A 20,918-nucleotide genomic window follows, 5' to 3' on the forward strand; every position below is an offset into this window, starting at 1 on the left:
TGGTATTCAGAATGAAGTAGATTTTCCACTTTTTTCAAAATTTGGAAAAGTCGTTTTTTTCATTTCTATAGAAACTTTTGCCAAAATTTTATTTCTATAAACAATTTTGTCAATATTTTATTTCTATGGAAAATTTTGTCAAAATTTTATTTTATAAAAAATTTTGTCAACATTTTATTTCTATCGAAAATTTTGTCAACATTTTATTTCTATAGGTTAGGTTAGGTGGCAGCCCGCTGTATCAGGCTCACTTAGACTATTCAGTCTATTGTGATACCACATTGGTGAACTTCTCTCTTATCACTGAGTGCTGCCCGATTCCATGTTAAGCTCAATGACAAGGGACCTTCTTTTCATAGCCGAGTCCGAACGGCGTTCCACATTGCAGTGACACCACTTAGAGAAGCTTTGAAACTCTCAGAAATGCCACCAGCATTACTGAGGTGGGTTAATCCAGCGCTGAACAACTTTTTGGTGTTCGGTCGAAGTAGGAATCGAACCCACGACCTTGTGTATGCAAGGCGGGCATGCTAACCATTGCACCACGGTGGTTCCCTTTTATTTCTATAGCAAATTTTGTAAAAATTTTATTTCTATAGCAAATTTTGGCAACATTTTATTTCTATAGAAAATTTGGACAAAATTTTATCAATGGGGAAAAATGTAACTAAAATTGTTTTTATGTACATCAATGCGATAGGCCGTATTAGCGAAAGGAAGAATATCCAAAAAAAAAACATTTTATTTCTATAGAAAATTTTGTCAAAATTTTATTTCTATACAAAATGTTGTCAAAAGTTTTTTTCTATAGAAAATATTTGCAAAATTTTCTTTCTATAGAAAATTTTGTCAAAATTTTATTTCTATACATTTTTTTGTCAAAATTTTATTTCTATAAAAAATTTCGTCAAAATTTTATGGCTATTGAAAATTTTGTCAAAATTGTATATCCATAGTAAAAAATTTGTCATAAATTTTATACCCATAGTAGTTTTAGTAAAATTTTTATTTCTATAGAAAATTTTGTCAAAATTGTATTTCCATAGAAAATTTTCTCAAAATTTTATCTCTATAGAAAATATTTGTAAAATTTTCTTTCTATAGAAAACGATTATTTAGTCGTATCGATCCGACACACTGTAAGAAGATTCTTTACAAACACCGACATTCCGTCCGGAATAACTGATAGTCTGTAAAGCGCATGAAGCCGCCGAGTCGCGCCGCCGATTTCAGTCGCCGCCGACCAGTTTTTGCCAGTCGACGCCGCCGCCGAATATGTCGACTCATCTCGACTCAAATTAAGCCGCCAATTAATCAAAAATATCGATTTAAATCAGAAAAATATAATGATAATTGTAGTATTTTTGCCAAAATGTTGAACCTTCCATCCACAATCAATCAATTTCAATCTGCTATAACATTTTTGCAAATATTTAGCTCAGAAAATTTTAACTAAATATAAATTTGATTTTAAGATTGGTTGTACAACTAATCTCATTACCATTCGAATAACTTCAAATCAGAGAATGAAGCCGCCGAGTCGCGCCGCCTTTTTCAGTCGCCGCCGGCCATTTTTTTCCAGTCGACGCCGCCACCGAATATGTCGGCTCATCTCGACTCAAATTTAGACGCCAATTAATCAAAAATATTAGTTTAAATCAAAAAACTTTATTAATAATTGTGGTAATTTTAGTCAAAATTTTGAGCCTTTCACCCCCAATCAATCTATTTCAAAGTGTTATAATAATTTTGCAAAAATTTACCTCAGAAAATTTGAATGAAATGTAAATTTGATTGTAAGATTGGTTGTACAACTAATCTCATTACCATTCGAATACCTTCAAATTGATTTTATAATGGACAATTGTCCGCCGCCGAAGAGACAATCGGCTTAGCCGTCAAGCCGCCGCCGCCGGATGCAAAAATTTAATGTCAGCCGCCGCCGACAAAAATTTGTCGGCTTCATTTTCTGCTTCAAATTGATTTTATAATGGATGATTGTGCCCCGCCGAATGGACAAATTTATATCGGCTTAGCCGTCAAGCCGCCGCCGCCAGAGGTAAAATTTTAGTGTCAACCGCCGCCGACAAAAATGGGTCGGCTTCATTCTCTGGTAGGTTAATGTTTCATTTATCTCATTATATTACATTACATGTTTATTCCAATATCCGAAATATTTATTCATATGGATTGGGGTATTCTTTAGCTTTTTTAAATTGTTTATAACCAATTTTTTCTTTAACATTTTGTAGAATATTCGCGAAACATTTTAAGAAACTTGAACTTCTAATAAAATAAATTTCAATCTTCCCAAGAAGAAATTAATTTTGGAATATATTTTTTATTTATGTATTTTTGTCAAAACCTAGAATAAATTTTGTCCGAATTCCGTAAATAATTGTAAATATTTTTAAAGGTATACAATTTGACTGCAGCTGTACTGTCGATATCTTAATATTCTAATCGTATTCTAATATTTGATATCTGGCAACACTCTAAACAGGATATGAACCGGTATTTCCTGTATTGCATTAGGTGGCGTATTATAAATATGAATGATATAGTTTAAAATTAGTCATATATACAGGCGAGTGAACTACGTACATTTGTATTACCGTTACAAAATCAAATTTTTCTAAACTACTCTTTGCATTGATTAACGGATATTTAAATAAAAATCTCTTTCACTCTATTTCTCTGCTCATACTCTTTTACATATTTGGTGGACTCTTAAACTCTCTTCATTTAAAATTGATATAGTACCCTACTGGTGCTCCCTACTGTGTTTTTCCTTATATTTTTGCTTACCTAGCTTTCTTTACTCTCCCGTTCAAGCAAAGCACAATAAACAAAACCCCCCTAATAGAAAATATATGTATGTGTGTGTAGGTAACATATTATCTGTTATCGCTGAAACAATTTACGCTCATTCGCACAGAAACCGTTGTCTGAAGCGTATCGTACGGTTTTGAAAATAAGCAAATTAAAAAAAAATAAGAAACAGAAAAACACAAACTAAATTTAATAGAAAAGTAAACAAAATAGTAAATAATACAAAAAAAAAACACTTTAATATAGAATAAAAGCAGAAAACATAGAAAATAATAAAAACAAATATACGTACAAGCGCGTGTTTTGTTGTTGGGTGTTGTGTTGTTAAATTTCCGTTACCTTTTGAAGCTATCTTCTACTAAGAGGGGTCTCTTCTTCAGTTCAGTTTCGTGTGTGTTTTTGCTCTACTATTGAAAACAAATTTGTTATTAAAGTTTGATGGGTACGTAAGTGTGTCTGTGTGAGTGCTGCTGTTTTACGTGTATATAAATAAGAAATAAATAAATAAAAAAAGAAAACGAAACGAAAAAAACGCAAAAAACGAAATTTGAAATACGACAACGTCTGTTTTTTCCATACAGATACCCCATAACATACTACGTGTATTGTTATTAAGCTGTTATCGGTGTTTGAAAGAAGATGAAACAAAAAATCCTCACAATTTCAGTTCGATTTGAATAACAACAGAGAAGAAAATATTTATATTAATTTATGTTTCATATACATATATGCATAAATGTATATGTGTATATTAAGATTGCCTATTATAGCCGGGGGAAAAACGAGATCTTGAAATAAATAAAAATTATTAAGAAAATATATAGATTTAAAAATAATTATACGTTAGCTTTTTGAAAAAGAAAAATATTTATTAAAACGATAAGCTTTGGTTTGATATTTTCTGAGTGTCGCGCGTCAAGTGTATCATAATTGAAACGAAAGTGCCCTGTTAGTGGTTTAAGTAAAATTAAAAAAAAAAAACAAAAATAATTGCTGACGTTTTTGAAGAGAATTTCAAAAACTTATAACATTTGAAATGAAAATGGTGAAAACCTCCCCCAACCCCAACAAATTAATATAAGTTTAAAATATATATATACATGTGTACATATAATCTTCATATATGTATAATAAATAAATTGAAAAAGTGTCTTTTTTTAAATGCCTTGGTTTTAAACAAATTTACTGGCATACCAAAACCATACCTACGACGAAAACATATAAGAAATACAATAACAACACTACTACACCACTACCTTCTCCACTCAAGCATTTATCAACCAGCCAGGCATACCAACAATCTACCGACCCCGCCGCCATCAATAAAATCCCATAAAATGTAAGTATGCAAGCTTTGTATTTTGAAACATCGCTGTTATTTACCACATCACACTTCAACACTCACTTACTCGCTCTCTCTCTCTCCCTTTTACTGTCATTTCAAAACAAAAAAAGGTGTAAAAAACCCCCCCAAAAAAAAAAAACACAGAAAGTAGGTGCAAACATATTTTTATACAGAGATACTACACACATGCAAATGTATTGTCAACGACTATCTCTAAATAATATATATATGGTATGGAGATATATAATATACAAACAATTTCAAAATACTAAATACACATACATATTCACTCTCCAGCAAAAATAAAAATAAAAACAAAATCAATGTAATGTCAAAACAAAATATACAATGCATTTTACCTTGAAGAAAAGTGTTCTAAAGAAACAAAACACAGATCATAACAAAGCCCCACTCTCTTGCTTTTACTCTCTTATCAATTATTGCCCTGCAATCATAGACTATAGACTTTAGATAGATGATCCACTATTCTCTTTAAAAACAATGTGTCACAGTGTTGCCAATTTGGTGCTTTTAGCACCAAATTTAGTGCTTTTTGATTTCTAAATAGCACCAAATTGCCTTTTTGGTGCCTTTTCAAAAAAAGCACCAACTTGGTGCTTTCTGGCATTTTCATTTAGTGCTTTTGGTGCTTTTTTTTATTTTGAACAGTATTAAGTTTAGTTGATACAAAAATTTTATTAGACTTTCAAGAGCCGAAGAAACTCAAATTTATAATTTGATTGTTATGAAGTTGGTATTGATTATTTTTTAATTAATATTGTTATTTAGGGTATTCTGTAGGAAAGTCGAGCGATGAGTGTCGAATTTTTGAAGTTGGTAAAGATGTAATTAAAAACGTTTGTATTAAATTCACAAAAGCACGCACAACTGAAATAAGCAATAGACTCCTTCCATGTATTAATATTTTGAAAGTTGAAAAACATCACTGATCAAAATGAAATGGACGAAATCATTAAGACTGATCAAAGTGTATACTTGAATAGCGGTTCATAATGGTGAGTACTAAGTTCGAGTTTTGCCGCTAAAGTGAAAACTATATCAGTGAAAAAGGCATAAAATTATGCATAATTATGCAAATTTTATTATAACTTGATCTTAATACCCACCTTAACTTCTTAAAAGTTCTATAATACATCTTCGGAAGCTTTTTTTTGTTTTTTTTTTAGTAGAGCATTTAATTTTCGATTTTGTGGTGGAAGGTGGTAGGTTAGAATTTATAATATATTTTTGGTGCTTTTTGGCCTTGGGGAGTTGGCAACACTGATGTGTCAGTTCCAAAAATTAATTTTCTGACATTTCGTTTTGATTTTTTCGTAAAGAGTCAGTCCCAAACATTAATTTTCGTGCATTTGCTTTTGTGTTGATCGTAAAGAGCAATGCTGCTCAAAATTAAATTTCGTATTTTCGCTGTTTTGGTCACAATTTTTTGTTCAAATATGAACTTTTAATTTATTAATTTATTTATAAATCCTCTGTTGCATCAAACACGTTCTAATTTTGTGTAAAATTGGCAAACTACAAAAAGGAAAACGAAAGAGATTGCAAGCGTGCTCTTATTTTTCTCGTTTATTCTTAATCTTCGGAATTGTCAAAAATAGTTTGACACTCATGGCTCATCTATCTAAAGTCTATAGTCTATGCCTGCAATAACCATCGTTCAACCCAACCACCCATTTGTTCAAGAGTAACTGTTAACAGTGGAGTAAATCCCCTTTACATTAGCAACGACTACAAAAACAACCCAAAACAGAATAACCTCTTTATTAATCTACTTGTGTTTGGCTATGGCTAAATAAGCTTAATTAGAGCACAAAAATTTGAGAGAATAAAATTCTGATGATTATATTCTGAAATAAACAAAAGAGAGCGAGAACATTGAGAGAACATTTGTCACATACAAAATAAGAGTATAAAGTTCAGTACAAAACGAGCTTATGGGTGAAACCAAATAAATACGTAGGTGAACCTTCGCCCCCTCCTATTAAACTATTCAATTGATGGCATCACTCTGTGAATAGGGAAAGGCATTATTTTAATTGAGAAATTATGAAAACGAAAAACTGTTGTGCGTGTTATTATTTTATTTTAAATAAGCCTGTATTTACAGTGAATGAAATAAAAACTTTTGCCGTTTATTATAAATTCACAAATACAAAACAGATCTTTGATCCTATTTATTAATCGTAATCGATGTCGTTTCAAGTTTATAAAGCATAATCTAGCAAATATAAGCAAACCGGTCTAGATGTCTGAACTACAGGGTTTCAGTGGATACCACATCGGAATATGAATCTATATAAAGGGTAGTTAACACGTTGTGTTACTAAGTTCACACTTGTGTCTTGGTCATGCATGGATACCTGTGAAACCCCCCTGCTCAAGAGTCTATATGTTATGTTATTAAACAGACTAAAGTAATGTAACCCATATCTTCCAACTGTTCTTCTTTGAAATGTTGTTATAAACTACCTTCTGGTTTCCCTAGGAAAAGAAAGGATAAGAGTGTTGACATCACAGCCCATTCGATCTACGATATAACGAAATTTTGAGAACATTTTACCAAGAAACGACCAATAAAAAAACTGCAATTTGCAAAAATTTCAAAATTTTATTTCTATAGAATATTTTCTCAAAATTTTATATCTATAGAAAATTTTGTCAAAATTTTATTTCTATAGAAAATTTTGTCAAAATTTTATTTCTATAGAAAATTTTGTCAAAATTTTATTTCTATAGAAAATTTTGTCAAAATTTTATTTCTATAGAAAATTTTTTCAAAATTTTATTTCTATAGAAATTTTTGTCAAAATTTTATTTCTATAGAAAATTTTGTCACAATTTTGTTTTTGTAGAATATTTTGTCAAATTTTGTTTTTGTCTAGAAAATTTGGTCAACATTTTATTTCTCTAGAAAATGTTCTCAGAATGTTATTTCTCTAGTAAATTTTGTCAAAATTTTATTTCTATAGGAAATTTTGTCAATTTTTATACCCTGCGCCACACTGTGGAACAGGGTATTATAAGTTAGTGCATATGTTTGTAACACCCAGAAGGAGACGAGATAGACACATGGTGTCTTTGGCAATAATGCTCAGGGTGAGTCCCTGAGTCGATATAACCATGTCCGTCCGTCTGTCTGTGAACACATTTTTGTGATCAAAGTCTAGGTCGCAATTTAAGTCCAATCGCCTTCAAATTTGGCACATGTTCCTAATTTGGGTCAGTATAGAACCCTATTGATTTTGGAAGAAATCGGTTCAGATCTAGATATAGCTCTCATATATATCTTTCGCCCGATATGCACTAATATGGACCCAGCAGCCAGAGTTTTATACCGATTTGCTTGAAATTTTGTACAAACATAACACTTAGTCGTATAGTCAAGTGTGCAAAATTTGATTGAAATCGGTTCAGATTTAGATATAGCTCCCATATATATCTTTCGCCCGATATGGACTTATATGGTCCCAGAAGCCAGATTTTTGGCGTACAATTAGTAGTATATTCAAGTGTGCAAAATTTGATTGAAATCGGTTCAGATTTAGATATAGCTCCCATATATATCTTTCGCCCGATTTACACTCATATGACCACAGAGGCCAATTTTTTGCTCCGATGAAATTTTGCACAGGGAGTAGAATTAGCATTGTAGCTATGCGTGCCAAATTTGGTTGAAATCGGTTCAGATTTAGATATAGCTCCCATATATATGTTTTTCTGATTTTGACAAAAATGGTCAAAATACCAACATTTTCCTTGTAAAATCGCCACTGCTTAGTCGAAAAGTTGTAAAAATGACTCTAATTTTCCTAAACTTCTAATACATATATATCGAGCGATAAATCATAAATAAACTTTTGCGAAGTTTCCTTAAAATTGCTTCAGATTTAAATGTTTCCCATATTTTTGACTAACATTGTGTTCCACCCTAGTGCATTAGCCGACTTAAATTTTGAGTCTATGGATTTGGTAGAAGTCTATCAAATTCTGTCCAGATCGAGTGATATGTAAATGTATGTATTTGGAACAAACCTTTATATATAGCCCCCAACACATTTGACGGATGTGATATGGTATCGAAAATTTAGATCTACAAAGTGGTGCAGGTATAATATAGTCGACCCCGCCCGACTTTAAAATGTTGCTAAAATATTATTTCTATAGTAAATTTTGTCAAAATTTTATTTCTATAGAAAACTTTGTTATATAGATAATTTTGTCTATAGAAAATTTGGTCAGTTTTATTTCTATAGAAAATTTTGTCAAAATTTTATTTTTGTAGAACATTTTGTCAAAATTTTATTTCTATGGAAAATTTTTTCAAAATTTTTTTTTCATAGAAGATTTTGTCAAAATTTTATTGCTATAGAAAATTTTGTCAAAATTTTAATTCTGTAGAAAATGTTGTCAACATTTTATTTCTATGGAAAATTTTGTCAAACCGTAAAAAATCTACCTTTTTTGATAGAATTCTACCAAATGTGGCAACCGTGCCTGCGATCATAAAATAGTCCTTATAAACATTAAATGACTGCTGCGATCCAAACTAAACATGTTTTCGTTCTTCTTAGCTATTTATAAACACTCACTTGCTTTGAGTTTGCTTGGTCATGTCATGGTTCACTTGTTTACATGTTGTTTTTTGTGGACATTTTAAATGCCCCTATTTTAAAAGTGATTTCGACTTTGCCCTATGTTTTGATAGTAAATTTTCAACATTTACACAATTGTTTTTGATATTTCGTAATTACATAGCTGCTGACAGGTAGATATGGCATACAGCCTAGGTTAAGTAGGTAGCATTAAGATTCTATTAAGTATTTTTCAAGACCAACGACCTAATGATATGAGGTTAACCTACTTAAGTCTATAAAAACAAAACAAGCGGGAAATAAGTAAGAACAACTTAAACACTTTAAGATAACGCATTTAAAACAAACACAATGGGGGTAAGAAACAAAATAAAACATTGTTAACTTTGTCCGTAAAACAAAAACAAGAGCAAGGTGCATTCCCAGAGTGTCAATCCAAAACGCATACATTAACACTTATATCGAATCGCATGCTAAATTGCATGCCCTACTCATACATGGTCATATATAGTTTATGCTGGTGTATGTACATATATGTGAGGTAAATTGACAATTCTCTTAAGAGATAAAAATAAGCAAACACAAAACGCGAAGCCCCAACTTTGTAGCATGCAATAATCATATCTGTGAGTGAGTAACACCGCAGTAATTTGTGACTGACATTTTTATACGGGGGCGAGTGGAGATAAGTGTTGAATTAACTATGCCCGTTACCTACACCCCCACCAATTTTGTTGGGTGGTATGAGGTGGATATTTTCACACATGCTACTGTCTGTCTGACTTCATGCATATTAATAAATTGCTTGATATGTAAATCCATATGTATGTATGTGTGTGTGTTTCAGCGCATATGCATAGTCATTTCCATGTTGTTTTCATATGTAGATTAATGTAATTTGGAAATAAAAAAACTTTCTCTTTCTCTCTTACTTGTTTTATCTCTTGCACTATCGCTAACATGATTATCATTTTGATAAATCATAATTTTGTTTTATAAAACCGCTCTCTCTCTCTTTCTCTTCACCCACTCCCCACAAACCATTTAATAATAACATTAGAAAAACGATTCAAACCACCATAAATAGGATTGACAGCTATAAACATCGGTGGTGTATAGGGAGGGAAAGAAATTTCGCTTGAATGTTGGGATATTGGTGAGTTTACCTTCGCTTTAAATTGAGTGTCAATCATTTTTTTTTATAACTACGTATGTATGTCTGTGTTCTCAAAGGGTTATTTTCATTATGTGGGTTTAATGGGGATTTTCATTCGATATATTTCATAAGGGGGCTACTATAATTTCATTTGAAAGAATTTAATAAGCATGATTACATAATTATAACAAAAATTTACTATTTAAATTAACTATTTATGAATAACAAAATTAAAATTTTTACATACTTTAATACAAAATTTATTCCATTTAAATTTTTAATCAAATTAAATTAAATCTAAAATTGACAGAATAAACTGTTTTTATTGATCGTCAGATTAAAAAAAAGAACCAGCATCTTTGGATCGGAATTTATACTAAAAACCTTTAAGGAAGGTCAAAATCTTTAAATCCAAATAAACGTTTTTTAATTTAATACTTTATTTTCAATTTTGATAAATTTTAATGAATTTTACAGTTTGTATAAATTGAAATATATTTGTATCTATTATACCATTTTGTATGCCAACTTTTTTGTTGTCAAATGTTACCCCATGCATGGAATGATACCTGATGTATACCCATAGAGAATATTAAATACCGATTTAATTACTTGTTTATGATAATTTAATTAAAAATATTGTGAAGCTAAATTAATAAATAATCCTTAATAATTATCTTTATTACTATTAATGTACATGTGAATGTATGTATGTACAAATATGGATAATATGAATCGTCATCTACCATCTCTCATCAAAAATTCCAATATAAAAATAAATACGTTTTATATTTGGTTACGGTGGCTGGTCATGCCTGAGGCTATTTGTCATTATAATATTAATATTATTCATAATTGTAATGCCGATTGATGTACGAGTGCCTTAACCACATTGACCAATAGAAGTTTTTTTTTATTTTCTTTATCATAGATGAGTCAATTAAATGGCAATATGGAATGGAAAAGAACGGATTTTTAGAGATAAAATAAAACACAAGTTAACCAAAATGTTTTTTTTTTATTAAAAAAAAAATGTTATGTCTTTTCTAAATCATAGAACATAGCGATGGTCACGGTAACATGTACATAAATTATAAACACATATATAAATACATGTATGTTATTTTATTCACCTAATGTTTCTCAACATATTGAGATTTTTCATGTTCATGACATTAAGGCTGTTATTAACATTTTCAAGTACAATTGTGATTTATAATATATTGTTATTGTTGTAATACTAGTTATGTTACGTGTGACCCATTGTACACATCTGACCCAGAGTAGATAATAAAACAGCACTCTTTATTATTATCGATAGTCTCTATATTTTGTATGAATGAATTAACTCTTGCTTGTTAACATACATACGTATGATCGAGAGGGAGGGGGAGGGGGTGGAGACTAATGCAATTCACTTCACTGCTCATATCATCCTCGATTGCGTGTCGTGTGCGTTTTATTGACTTGGTTTTGGGTTATTTTAATTTCGTATTATTTGTTGTTGCTGTTGTTTGAAAACACACAGAATGTATTTGTATGTCTGGCTACCTTTGATGTTGTTGTTGTTTTGCTTTTGTTATCACTTATTGTCAATTTGTCTTTTTATTGTTGACGTTTTTTCTTTGTCATTACATTTCATTACAAATGTATGTGTTTTTTTTTTGTTGTGTATATAAAGTACACATACACTGTACTTTAGTACGAATATAATTAATAATTATATTTAATATTAAGTATACAGTGGTCGCTCATTTCGTTTATACAAAACAACCAACAACCTTTGTATAATTTTTAAAAGATATTAAAATAAAGTAACTTTTGTTTAACCACTCCCCTATTCCACTCCATTCCATCGAGTTATTGCCACAATTACAACAGATTAATATTATTAAGCATACATTAGACATCCGATTCTCGTTGTAGATCGGAATTTTATTTCGAAAGAAAATTTTGTTAAAATTTTATTTTATAGCTAATTTTATCCAAATTTTATTTCCATAGAAAATTTTACCAAATTTTATTTCTATAGAAGATTTTGTCAAAATTTTATTGCTATAGAAAATTTTGTCAAACTCTATTTCTATAGAAAATTTTGTCAAAATTTTATTTCTATAGATAATTTTATCTATAGAACATTTTGTCAAAATTTTATTTCTGTAGAAAATTTTGTTAAAATTTTATTTCTGTAGAAAATTTTGTTAAAATTTTATTTTTATAGCTAATTTTATCAAAATTTTATTTCTACAGCTATTTTTATAAAAATTTTATTTCTATAGAAAATTTTGTCAAAATTTTATTGCTTTCGAAAATTTTGTCAAAATTTTATTTCTTTAGAAAATTTTGTCAAAATTTTTTTTATAGAACATTTTGCCAAGATTTTATTTCTATGTAAAACTTGTCAAAATTTTATTTTTCTAGAAAATTTATCAAAATTTTCTTGCTATAGAAAATTTTGTCAAAAATGTTATTAATTTTCTTTCTATGAAAAATTTTTCAAAAATTTTTTTTTTATAGAATATTTATAAAAATTTTCTTGCTATAGAAAATTTTGTTAAAATTTTATTTCTATAGAAAATTTATCAAAATTTTAGTTTTATAGGAAATTTTATTTATAGAAAATTTTACCAAATTTTATTTCTATAGAAGATTTTGTCAAAATTTTATTGCTATAGAAAATTTTGTCAAACTTTATTTCTATAGAAAATTTTTCAAAATTTTATTTCTATAGATAATTTTATCTATAAATATTTTGTCAAAATTTTATTTCTATAGAAAATTTTGTTAAAATTTTATTTTTATAACTAATTTTATCAAAATGTTATTTCTATCGCTATTTTTATTAAAATTTTATTTCTATAGAACATTTTGTCAAAATTTTATTGCTTTCGAAAATTTTGTCAAAATTTTATTTATAGAACATTTTGCCAAGATTTTATTTCTATGCAAAATTTGTCAAAATTTTATTTGTCTAGAAAATTTATCAAAATTTTAGTTTTATAGAAAATTTTGTTAAAATTTTACTTATATAGAAAATTTTATTTATAGAACATTTATAGCCAAAATTTTCTTTCTATGGAAAATTTTTCAAAATTTTATTTTTATAGAAAATTTATCAAAATTTTCTTGCTATAGAAAATTTCGTCAAAAATTCTCGTTGTAAATCGGAATTTTATTTCTAAAGAAAATTTTGTTAAAATTTTATTTTTATAGCTAATTTTATCCAAATTTTATTTCCATAGAAAATTTTACCAAATTTTATTTCTATAGAAGATTTTGTCAAAATTTTATTGCTATAGAAAATTTTGTCAAACTCTATTTCTATAGAAAATTTTGTCAAAATTTTATTTCTATAGATAATTTTATCTATAGAAAATTTTGTCAAAATTTTATTTCAGTAGAAAATTTTGTTAAAATTTTATTTTTATAGCTAATTTTATCAAAATTTTATTTCTATAGCTATTTTTATCAAAATTTTATTTCTATAGAAAATTTTGTCAACATTTTATTGCTTTCGAAAATTTTGTCAAAATTTTATTTATAGAACATTTTGCCAAGATTTTTTTTCTATGCAAAACTTGTCAAAATTTTATTTTTCTAGAAAATTTATCAAAATTTTCTTGCTATAGAAAATTTTGTCAAAAATGTTATTAATTTTCTTTCTATGGAAAATTTTTCAAAATTTTATTTTTATAGAAAATTTATCAAAATGTTCTTGCTATAGAAAATTTTGTTAAAGTTTTATTTCTATAGAAAATTTATCAAAATTTTATTTTTATAGGAAATTTTATTTATAGAAAATTTTACCAAATTTTATTTCTATAGAAGATTTTGTCAAAATTTTATTGCTATAGAAAATTTTGTCAAACTTTATTTCTATAGAAAATTTTATCTATAGAAAATTTTGTTAAAATTTTATTTCTGTAGAAAATTTTGTTAAAATTTTATTTTTATAGCTAATTTTATCAAAATTTTATTTCTATAGCTATTTTTATAAAAATTTTATTTCTATAGAAAATTTTGTCAAAATTTTATTGCTTTCGAAAATTTTGTCAAAATTTTATTTCTTTAGAAAATTTTGTCAAAATTTTTTTTATAGAACATTTTGCCAAGATTTTATTTCTATGTAAAACTTGTCAAAATTTTATTTTTCTAGAAAATTTATCAAAATTTTCTTGCTATAGAAAATTTTGTCAAAAATGTTATTAATTTTCTTTCTATGGAAAATTTTTCAAAAATTTTTTTTTTATAGAATATTTATAAAAATTTTCTTGCTATAGAAAATTTTGTTAAAATTTTATTTCTATAGAAAATTTATCAAAATTTTAGTTTTATAGGAAATTTTATTTATAGAAAATTTTACCAAATTTTATTTCTATAGAAGATTTTGTCAAAATTTTATTGCTATAGAAAATTTTGTCAAACTTTATTTCTATAGAAAATTTTTCAAAATTTTATTTCTATAGATAATTTTATCTATAAATATTTTGTCAAAATTTTATTTCTATAGAAAATTTTGTCAAAATTTTATTTCTATAGGAAATTTTGTTAAAATTTTATTTTTATAACTAATTTTATCAAAATGTTATTTCTATAGCTATTTTTATTAAAATTTTATTTCTATAGAACATTTTGTCAAAATTTTATTGCTTTCGAAAATTTTGTCAAAATTTTATTTATAGAACATTTTGCCAAGATTTTATTTCTATGCAAAATTTGTCAAAATTTTATTTGTCTAGAAAATTTATCAAAATTTTAGTTTTATAGAAAATTTTGTTAAAATTTTACTTATATAGAAAATTTTATTTATAGAACATTTATAGCCAAAATTTTCTTTCTATGGAAAATTTTTCAAAATTTTATTTTTATAGAAAATTTATCAAAATTTTCTTGCTATAGAAAATTTCGTCAAAAATTCTCGTTGTAAATCGGAATTTTATTTCTAAAGAAAATTTTGTTAAAATTTTATTTTTATAGCTAATTTTATCCAAATTTTATTTCCATAGAAAATTTTACCAAATTTTATTTCTATAGAAGATTTTGTCAAAATTTTATTGCTATAGAAAATTTTGTCAAACTCTATTTCTATAGAAAATTTTGTCAAAATTTTATTTCTATAGATAATTTTATCTATAGAAAATTTTGTCAAAATTTTATTTCAGTAGATAATTTTGTTAAAATTTTATTTTTATAGCTAATTTTATCAAAATTTTATTTCTATAGCTATTTTTATCAAAATTTTATTTCTATAGAAAATTTTGTCAACATTTTATTGCTTTCGAAAATTTTGTCAAAATTTTATTTATAGAACATTTTGCCAAGATTTTATTTCTATGCAAAACTTGTCAAAATTTTATTTTTCTAGAAAATTTATCAAAATTTTCTTGCTATAGAAAATTTTGTCAAAAATGTTATTAATTTTCTTTCTATGGAAAATTTTTCAAAATTTTATTTTTATAGAAAATTTATCAAAATGTTCTTGCTATAGAAAATTTTGTTAAAGTTTTATTTCTATAGAAAATTTATCAAAATTTTATTTTTATAGGAAATTTTATTTATAGAAAATTTTACCAAATTTTATTTCTATAGAAGATTTTGTCAAAATTTTATTGCTATAGAAAATTTTGTCAAACTTTATTTCTATAGAAAATTTTTCAAAATTTTATTTCTATAGATAATTTTATCTATAGAACATTTTGTCAAAATTTTATTTTTATAACTAATTTTATCAAAATGTTATTTCTATAGCTATTTTGATTAAAATTTTATTTCTATAGACCATTTTGTCAAAATTTTATTGCTTTCGAAAATTTTGTCAAAATTTTATTTCTATGGAAAATTTTGTCAAAATTTTGTTTATAGAACAGTTTGCCAAGATTTTATTTCTATGCAAAATTTGTCAAAATTTTATTTTTCTAGAAAATTTATCAAAATTTTCTTTTTATAGAAAATTTTGTCAAAAATGTTATTTTTATAGAATATTGTATCAAAATTTTAGTTTTATAGAAAATTTTGTCAAAATTTTACTTATACAGAAAATTTTATTTATGGAACATTTATAGCCAAAATTTTCTTTCTATGGAAAATTTTTCAAAAATTTTATTTTTATAGAAAATTTAACAAAATTTTCTTGCTATAGAAAATTTTGTTCAAATTTTATTTCTATAGAAAATTTATCAAAATTTTATTTTCATAGAAAATTTTATTTATAGAATATTTTGCCAAAATTTTATTTCTATAGAAAATTTTATCAAAATTTTATTTCTATAGAAAATTTGTCAAAGATTTATTTGTAAAGAAAATTTTATCAAAATTTCATTTCTACAGAAAATTTTGTCAAAATTTTATTTCTAAGAAAATCTTGTCAAAATTTTATTTATATAGAAAATTTTATATGAAGAACATTTTCTCAAAATTTTATTTCTATATGAATATTTTTCAAAGCTTTATTTCTATAGAAAATTATGTCAAAATTTTATTTCTAAAGAAAATTTTATCAAAATTTTATTTCTATAAAAAATTTTGTCAAAAATTTCATTTCTATAGAACATTTTATCAAAATTTTATTTCTATAGAAAATGTTATCAAGTTTTTATTTCTATAGAAAATTTTCTCAATTTTTTTTTCTTTGTTAGGTAACTCTTAATTGGAGAGGAATATTTTGCGAAATTTAACAAAACATCAAGAATTCTACCAATCTACCAACTACCAACTGTGGCTACCGTGAAATTAATCCACTGCGCATGGTTCGACAAAGCATTGATAAACCATCAATTCAATTTTACTGAATACACTTCTCCATGGGAAAACCTTAATTCGGTCTGGCTGAGTCGAGTTTCTATAGGATAACGTTAATTAAGCCTGGCTGAATAGAGATTTCTATCGGAAAAATTTAATTCAACTAACCGAATAGAATTTTCTATAGGTAAACTTTAATTCAGCCGGGCTGAATAGAGTTTCCCACAGGAAAATTTTAATTCAATCTGGCTAAATAGATCTTACCTGTAGGAAAATTTCAATTCAGCATGGCTGAATAGAGTTTTATATAGGAAAACTTTAACTCAGACTGGCTAAATACAGTTTTCTATATGAATACTTTAACTCAGCCTGGCTGAATAGAAATTTCTATAGGAAAACTTTAATTCAGCCTGGCTGAATAGAGGTTTATATAGGAAAACTTTAATTCAGCCTGGCTGAATAGAGTTCTCTATAGGAAAACTTTAATTCAGCCTGGCTGAATAGAGTTTTCTTTAGGAAAACTTTAATTCAGCCTGGCTGAATAGAGTTTTCTATAGGAAAACTTTAAATTATAATGTCTGAATAGAGTTTTCCATAGGAAAATGTTAATTCAGACTGGCTGAATAGAGTTTTATATGGGAAAACGTTAATTTAGCATGCCTTAATAGAGTTATCTATAGGAAAATTTTAATTCAGCCTGGCTGAATAGAATTTTTCATAGGAAAATTTTAATTGAGACAAGCTGAATAAAATTTGCCAATAGGAAAACGTTAATTTTGCCTGGCTGAATAGTGTTTGTTATAGGAAAACTTTAATTCATCCTGGCCGAATAAAATTTTCCGAAGGAATATTTTAATTCAGCCTGGCTGAATAGAGTTTTCTCTATGAAATCTTTAACTTCCATTGGTTCTCTTTATTCGTTGTTCATTTTGATGTTTTGTTTCGGTAAATGGGGCTGTATGTGCGCATATGTATGGTAACTTTTCCTTCATATAAGTAAAACAAATTATCTACATGAAAAACTGTCAACCGGTACTTCACGCTTGGGTTCACTGTTTTGGTAGTTACTGCAATTATAACAATTAACAAAAACAACTACAACTGCGACAAGAAAAGGCATTGATTACTTTCTGCTCCAGTTTGTTTTGTTGTTGCCGTTTGTGTGTTGTTGTTTTTTTTTGTCATATTGCATGGTATTGCTTCTGCTTAGTGTGTGCTTGCTATTGTCATTGCTTACAATTTTTCTTCTTCTTGTTTTTCGCTGTTGCATTTATGGCTTATACCTCCACACGTTGACTGACAGACAGGCTAAACTAACTGACAGAGTGGCTCTTTGACATTTTATTCGATACAGCACTTGCACACGCATTCATTTAACAATTCATCCATTCTCTGTTGTTTTCTTTTTGTCTGTGTGTATTTTGTTCCATTTACCTCAAAATCAAAAACCAAAATCACACTGCACAGTGGGTTGATTGAATAATTGAATCATATGAAAAATTTTCGTTTTGACTTTTAATTTAAAAACGTTTAATTTTTTAATCATTACAAAATGTAACCAAAGACATTGAATACATAACTTCGACCTCTGATTAATATAATCTATCGAGAAAAGTTAATAGCGTTATTGTACATTATTAAAAATTGATTTTGAAAATCTATAAAATCCATATTTTTCTACGTAGGTGGTAGTCTTATGAAGTGTAGATTTTACAATTGTGTGCAATTTCTGTGAATAAACTTAAAGAAATTATACATATATTCGTTTTTTATAATTTATATTTTAACGAAAAAAGCTTAAACCTTTCACATAAATTATTAAAAATTGATTTTGAAAATCTGTAAAAGCCACATTGCCTTACGAAGCTTTTAGTTGTAGGAAATGTATATTTTACAATTGTGTGCAACTTCTTTGGATTAATAATTTTTAAATATTACATATGTATTTATGGAATACCTGTGAATTAATATTATAATCGTTCCAACATAATTTTAAAAATTGATTTTGAAAATCTGTAAAAGCTACATTGCATTACGAAACTTTTAGTTGTATGAAATGTATATTTTACAATTGTGTGCAATTTCTTTAGATTAATAATTTTTAAATATTACATATGTATGGATGGAATATCTGTGAATTAATATTATAATCGTTCCAACATAATTTTAAAAATTGATTTTGAAAATCTGCAAAATCCATATATTTCCGTATACATTTTTGAGTCTTACGAAGTATATCAAAAATTGATCAAAAATGTATATCAAAAATTTCAAAATCCGGTTATAACTGTTATAACATTATTTCTATTCAATTATTCTATTCATATTCTCTTTAATTGGCTATATTTTATTGAAGAAGGTGATTAGTATTGGGATATCTATTCGCTGGGTATTAGCTTCATCATTAATTTTTATACCCACCCATTTTAACCAGTTAGATAAACTGGTTTCTTATTGAGATATTAATTTTAAGAGTTATCTTCATCAGAAACTGGTATATCCTTCCACGACGATTTGTGGCTCTATAGGAGCCAATATTTGACTTTCATATAAATGGTCTTTTTTCTAAAAACGGCATAAACTGATTTTTGATTCTAAAATTGGATGAGGTTTGTTTTTTCTCTAGACCTGGACCTGGTGAAGAATTTTTAGTTTTATCTCAAGTATTATTGCATTTCATTTTTTGGTAAAAATTGTGGCTGATACTATGGCTTTTTGGATTTTGCGACGGATTTCACGACGATGAAAAAGTATTTTTTTTGTTTATATTCCATACTTGATTTTACAAATAGTTAAAAAGTTGAGCTTTTTTACTAACAGTATACCAGTATAACATTTTACCTAATATGAAAATAGAACCCTTATGATTACTTATTTTTAAAATCTTGATTTCTGATTTCTGTTTACGAAAAGGCATAATTGAATATTTACTTTTCTCTAGACCGGAATAATGCGACCGGTATAGAATTATAGGTTCGATATCTAAAAGTATTACAATTTTTTGTCTAATATGTTTTGGTTACTTTGTTTTGTGTGTTTTTTGAATTTACAACCATGAAAAGGTACTTTTTCCTATTATCCATATTTGCTCATATTTCTATAGAAAATTTTGTCAAAATTTTATTTTTATAGAAAATTTTGTCAAAATTTTATTTCTAAAGAAAATTTTGTCAAAATTTTATTTCTATAGAAAATTTTGTCAAAATGTTATTTCTATAGAAAATTTTGACAAAATTTTATTTCTAAAGATAATTTTGTAAAAATTTTAATTCTATAGAAAATTTTGTTAAAATTTTATTTCTATAGAAAATTTTGTCAAAATTTTATTTCTATAGAAAATTTTGTCAAAATTTTATTTCTATAGAAAATTTTGTCAAAATTTTATTTCTATAGAAAATTTTGTCAAAATTTTATTTCTATAGAAAATTTTGTCAAAATTTTATTTCTATAGAAAATTTTGTCAAAATGTTATTTCTATAGAAAATTTTGTCAAAATTTTATTTCTTCCATTTGTTTTGTTTTGTTATTGTTAGTTTTGTTCTTTAAGCATTGTTGTTATTTTTTTTTTATTTCAGCTTAAAACCATACATTGACTAAACTACAAGAGTAGCTTAACCAACAGAGGAAAAGAATGTTTGTCAAATTTATTTGGGCAAAGCCCTATAGACTGCAAGATGGTTGGATGGACGCACGTTTCGGAATTACCACATTCCTCATCAGCATCCTCTACTTGCAGCAAAACTATCAACCAATTATCAGAATAAATTCAGGCAGTTTATTAAACCCAACAAAAACCACACTTGAACCCTCCGAAAAGAGATATGTTTGTTTCGAATTTATTTCGGCATAAGCCGGCTATCAATGTAAAACCTTTTTTCGGAGGGTTCAAGTGTGGTTTTTGTTGGGTTTAATAAACTGCCTGAATTTATTCTGATAATTGGTTGATAGTTTTGCTGCAAGTAGAGGATGCTGATGAGGAATGTGGTAGTTCCGAAACGTGCGTCCATCCAACCATCTTGCAGTCTATAGGGCTTTGCCCAAATAAATTTGACAAACATTCTTTTCCTCTGTTGGTTAAGCTACTCTTGTAGTTTAGTCAATGTATGGTTTTAAGCTGAAATAAAAAAAAAAAAAATAAAATAAAATAACAACAAAATTTTATTTCTGTAGAAAGTTTTGCACAAAATTTTATATCTACAGAAAATTATGTCAAAACTCTATTTCTATAGAAATT

At 26.8% G+C, this 20,918-nt stretch overlaps 1 protein-coding gene across 1 annotated transcript in view; it reads left to right on the plus strand.

The window, feature by feature from the left end:
- Positions 1-2,949: 2,949 nt before the first annotated feature.
- Positions 2,950-20,918, plus strand: part of LOC142226901 (uncharacterized) — an 86,067-nt gene continuing 68,098 nt past the window's right edge. Inside the window, exon 1 of the mRNA XM_075297151.1 lies at positions 2,950-4,171. The gene's annotated coding sequence lies outside the window, so the exon portion shown is untranslated. The remainder of the gene's footprint in view (positions 4,172-20,918) is intronic.

The sequence above is a fragment of the Haematobia irritans genome, chromosome 2, assembly GCF_050003625.1.
Source record: "Haematobia irritans isolate KBUSLIRL chromosome 2, ASM5000362v1, whole genome shotgun sequence".
Classification (NCBI taxonomy): Eukaryota; Metazoa; Arthropoda; class Insecta; order Diptera; family Muscidae; genus Haematobia; species Haematobia irritans.